Genomic DNA, 4,679 nt, shown 5'->3' on the forward strand with positions numbered 1-4,679 from the left:
AGATGAGAAAGATACTGTTTATGTCCCAAAAGCTAAATCCTGATTCAGATGATTTATAAAAGCAGGTCCCAGCCTGGACATTTAGGATAACACCTAACACAAGCAGGTTTCCTTATATTTCTATTAAAATCCTCAATAGTGGTTCAAGTTGCAGGGATCTGGCTTGCCAGGTAGCTTAAGTGTCTAATACATCCTCAGGCAAACGGCTCCTGCCTTTTAAGATAATTCCATCTCCACAATCCATCTAGTTATTCTTAAAACGATATGAAGTCAGATGCACTCGTTAGCTGGAAATAAAACCAGCTTATCAAAGAGATGACACTCATCCAAAGCATAACAGACTTGATTAAGGTTTCTTGATTGAATTTTGACTTAAAATTCAACAAATATACTTTGTTTTCAACAGGTATATGGTATTTGACAGTGAAAATTTACAAGTATATCACATGTGTATATAGTTCAGCCTTCTGGCTGTGCACATCTCAGTTATTAATGCCATTGTCTTAAAACCAGATTTCTGGGAGAAGCAAGAAATCAATATTTTAATTGGCAACATATCTTCCTAAGCATAGCACAAGACGTGGCAGACTTTACATCGTGCACAGGAGCAAAGCAGCGTGCACCATGCTCTCTGCAAACCTCTGGTGCAAGCAAACCAGAGAGCCTGTTTTGCTCACTGTGTGTTATTCGTGATGCAGCGAGAGAAATAAATGCAATGGAATAGAGGCATGGCTGTGCCTCACTCCCCTCAGTAATTTTGGGCTTTAAGTTATTTGATTTTTTTCATTCTTCAGTAAGGCTGAAAAAATCAGATAACATTGAGTTAAATACACATATACTTCTGTGAAAACCGCAGCCATTTTCCTTGCTGCTGGTTTATAAATAACATCAAGGAATACACATTCTGTAAAGAGTGAGGAAAATGCTTAAGATTCAAAGGAGACTGTCAGATGTCTTCAGAGGGATATCTCAGGGGGTGAGGCAGGAAAGATGGTACCAGATGTAAGCTCGGGCTCAGGAATCATTTAAAGAGAATGATGGCTCTGAGAAATCTGCAGCTATTATTCCAAATGCTTTCCCAGATGAGGGCATCTCAGATTAAGTTGTACGGGATGTGCAGGAGGTCATTTTTATAGCCAGTCAGAATATTCATGGGAGGAATTACTGATAACAAATATCAATATACATACAATTACACCATGAGGTATTTATCACACATCAGTGTCAGATATAATTTAAATGCAAATTGACTTAACATTGACATTTCTTTGTACTCCCAGCACTAAACTGGGGACATGTCTGCTTTCATTTATTTAAAAATCTCCAGTGCTAAAACAAGGATTTATCCTAGAGCATAAGACCATAAGGATTACATGATAGCTAAATATATTCATACATGCAGCTGAATTCAACCTTAATGAATTCAAAAGCTTTTAATGTTGTAAAGTTGCACAAAAGTTGCTGAAGATAACAAAACTGTTTCACCACTGGATTTCTCCCTCCCCTCTTTGAATACCGATTGTCTATATTCACTTAAAAGAGCGTTAAGCTCTTCAAAACACTTCCCACCTTTACCTTTCTCTCTCCACTTACATATTCATTTGCAATATTCACACGTTGTTGCACTGCTTTTACTTTACTGGCTGCTATTTGCCACTTGGGCTAAAAGTTCCTCTTTCCTTCCCTATTGCAGAGTTGCTCACCTGCCACCCTTTGTGGAACCCCTGAGATGCGCCAGCCACAAAACGTCCAGCTGGGAGCAATGACTTCCTGCTGCAGCCCAGCCACCTTGTCCTGAGAAGCTCCACAGCCCACCAGGTGGAGTCCACCAGGAGCTAGATACTCTAGGTCAGCAGGGCTCCCTCCTTCCCATTACTGGCCAGTTTATTGAACTGGGGCACGATGGAAGCTGCCAATAACAGCAAAAAGGAAGCAAAACAAGAAGTTTAATCTGCTGCTAAACTAGGACTACTTGGCTCTCCTACTGGCATAATCTCTAGGAGACCACAGCAAATATCTCCCCAGCATATCTGACACAGACATACAGACTGGCTCTGACGCAGCTTCTGTCCAAGTAATTGGCTCCTCATTTTAATAAATCTCTCTGTATAAGATGCTCCTCGTGGCCACTTAATGAGACATCAGCTGTCTGAACTTTAACCCTGAAGCTAAAGAACAGCACCATGCTTAACAGCAGAGTTTGCCCAAGCAGCCATGGCAAACCTTGCTAATAAAGGCCAATGCAGGATTCAATTGAAATGTTCAGATGTGATTAGGGTAGAGTCAAAAATAAAAAAAAAAGTCCAAAACCAATCAGGGTAGCACTGATATCCTCTCCCATATTTTCTGCTTTTCACTTGTTCCCTTGGCAGGTCACTGGGGCATTAGAAACAGCGAATCATGACATGTAACTGGAGCTCAGCTGAACCAGGCTCTGCAAAGGAAACTACACACTCCAGTACAAACAGGGGTGTCACAAATTCAGGAAGAAAAACCCTACAGTGGGCTATTAAATACAGATACACAACTTCTGGCTCAGAAAATGCCTCAATCGGAAACCAAAAAAACTGTCCTAAAAAACATTACAACATGCTTGTCCTTATCTGTGATATTCACCAGAGGGAGGGAACACACTACAGAGCATTTTAGTTTGAAGCAGTGTGCTCCTGTTGCAGAATCAGAGGGACAAAGGCTGTGAGTGCCTGCAAACATGTGAAAAGCTTCATAGGCGAAGGATGAGTCAGCTGGGATTTTTCTCACTTCAGTTAACTGCAGTAAAGATTAACTGGAAAAGTTACTTGCAGTATATAGTTGAAATATTTATATGTCCCAGTGATTACCTATTTCTCAAGGCTGATATGCAAAGCTGTTTTATCAAGTAACTTCAAGGAAGTAAATGGTTATTTTGACTTCCAAATTCCTCATTTAACAACTGTGAATTTCTCCAGATAACATCAGAAAATACTTACTCAGAGATTGTGAAGTGTTTTCAGCAAATATCTCACATAATTTACTTTAGCCCCTGCACGTCAGTGAGAAGAATCAACAGAAAATATTTGTAGCTTTTTTTTTTTTTCAGCAACCATATGCGACTTCAGCATGAGACTGAGTTGAAAACAATGGATGAGGACAGTTTCTTGGCCATTCGGCGTAGACAGTGATTGTGCAGCCATAACAAGCCCCTGAAGTTCTGTTTTGTGAAATCGGTTGGGAAGTCTGGAGACTGCTGGGATGGAGGGAGACTGGATCATTGAACAGAGATCCAGTTCTCTTGCAAGAATCTGGATGACTGAGTACAATGAGAACAATCCATGGGAGATCTACAAAGAGGTTCTCAGCTCCATTTTTGACCCCCCAATTGCAGTGATGACTAGACATTAAAAAGTGCCCTTATCAAGCCTGTTCTTGTCCTCGATACAGTACTGGCAGTCAAACACTGTGAATGACCACCATCATTTCTGCATCCTCGCATGTCAGCAACTGGCACACAGCCTGTGCTGAGATGATCATCAGCGTCTACGTTCAGCTGCTGGAATTCCAATTAACAGATGTAAAAGTATGAAGTAATATTAGGTTCTGAGAAATTCTAATGAGCCAAGGAAAACGGCTTTTTCATGTAAAATGGAAATGTAAATGTTTGATTATTAAATCCCCACTTGTTCCCTGTACGCTTAAATACAGAGCTTTCTTTTCTCCTCAGTAAAGACAACATGAAAGTAGAGTACACAGTGTTTTTAAAGATTTTTTTCTACTGAGAAACAAATTAAGATGTTTGGTTAAAAGAAGTAGTCACTAAAGCCTTCATTAAAGTAAAACACAACACTTTTTTTCCCCCCTGTAGGGAAGGGAAAGAAACAAGGATATCAGCAGACTTGGTTCACTGGCAAGTGAACTTACAAGTGAACTGCTGGTGCATGATGGGTTAGGAATAGAAGGACAAGCAGAAAATTGGAGGAAAGGCAGACTGCTCCTGGAAAGACCTGCAAAAGCATCACAGGGAACATGCAGTGTTTTCCTCTGGGCAGCCCTGGGGCCAAGCATGCTGGCGTTTTCTCATTGTGTGTATGGGGAGAGGTAACACTCAGAAAGAGGAAAAGGAGGGTATCTATTTCTTTCCTGCTACAATACTGCAGCCTAAAGACCTCCTGCAGATGCCAGCAACAGGCACTTCTCATTTTCAGTGTGTGATCAGCCCCTGGGAGGAAGCATACAATACCTGGAAGCCCTGTTGCCAGAGTCAGGAGTTACCACCGGTCCAGTTCAAAATTCCAAGGTAGAAATTCAAGCTTTTCTTCTGCTCCAGCAGACCACCGGAGAGTTATTTTCATATTTCCTCTATGAAAATAAAGCTTATGTTTGTCTGATTGCTAAAACAAAGTACTTTTCAAAACCCAATCAAATTTCACCAGTAGTATTCCACCTGTCCATTTTCATGGGGAAAATTTGACATTCTGACATCATGAGACAGAACAAGAAGCAGCTGATTTAAGTAGTAAAACAATAAAACAAATGCTCATAAGGGCTTCATTTAATACCATTCCACCTTCAACTTTACCTCAGAAAATCAATGCAATGGAAAAGAAGAAAACCAAAGCGAACTGCAAATTGTGAAACCCATGCTGCAATTCTGTTCCCAGTGAAACACAATTCAGGAAACTCACCTGAAGTGGATAAGTCTG

Source organism: Cuculus canorus, chromosome 3, assembly GCF_017976375.1.
Source record: "Cuculus canorus isolate bCucCan1 chromosome 3, bCucCan1.pri, whole genome shotgun sequence".
In the NCBI taxonomy this organism is placed as follows: Eukaryota; Metazoa; Chordata; class Aves; order Cuculiformes; family Cuculidae; genus Cuculus; species Cuculus canorus.